The 694-nt window shown below is 30.7% G+C and overlaps 1 protein-coding gene across 1 annotated transcript in view; it reads left to right on the top strand.

The window, feature by feature from the left end:
* Positions 1-694, top strand: part of ANKEF1 (ankyrin repeat and EF-hand domain containing 1) — a 23,040-nt gene that overhangs the window by 15,665 nt on the left and 6,681 nt on the right. The window lies entirely within an intron of this gene.

Below are 694 nucleotides of genomic sequence, written 5' to 3'. Positions count from 1 at the left end.
CAATATAGAAATTTTAGAATCTTTATTGTCCCAGTGTTCTCATTATATCACTAATGAACTAATCAGTTTGTATAAAATTTTAATTTTTGACAATACTAAAGGCAGTATTAACCATGAAAAGCATTGGTGATTTTCTTTTTGACAAGAAATATGTTTTGGTTGCTAGAGATACTGATTGGGTGCCAATTTTTTTTTGATAATGTGATGTTGGCAAAGCAATAGAAGGGTCTTCTAGATTCAAAACACTAGGAAGGGCTTCTTCATAGTCTAACATTTATATACAAAATGGACTTCTAATGTCTCAAGACAATTATTATAGATAACACAGCCTTCCTAGTAGCACTAAGTAGACTCTCTGATGCATTCAGAAAATTATATTTATTTGGAGAATACTTCTATGTAACGTTGGTCTCATAATTTTAAGCAACCAAAAAGGAAAATGAATTTTAATACATAACTTGGACAAATGTAATACTGGAATCCTTTTAGATTTGATGAACAAATTACTTTTTCCTCTGTTAGGTTGTTCACATGACCTTGCACAAAACAGCAGATCAATAAAATGACATCAATTACATGGAGAATACAGATAAATATAGTTTAAAATTGCACACAGATTTATAGTCAGAATCATTCAAAAAGAAGCAGGAATTGTTCAGCATTCTGAGTTCCTAAGGGCCTATGTAAACTGTCT

This window comes from Pteropus alecto, unplaced genomic scaffold (genome assembly GCF_000325575.1).
Source record: "Pteropus alecto unplaced genomic scaffold, ASM32557v1 scaffold45, whole genome shotgun sequence".
Classification (NCBI taxonomy): domain Eukaryota; kingdom Metazoa; phylum Chordata; class Mammalia; order Chiroptera; family Pteropodidae; genus Pteropus; species Pteropus alecto.
Note: the sequence above shows the minus strand (reverse complement) of the source record. Positions and strands in the feature narration are given on the sequence as shown.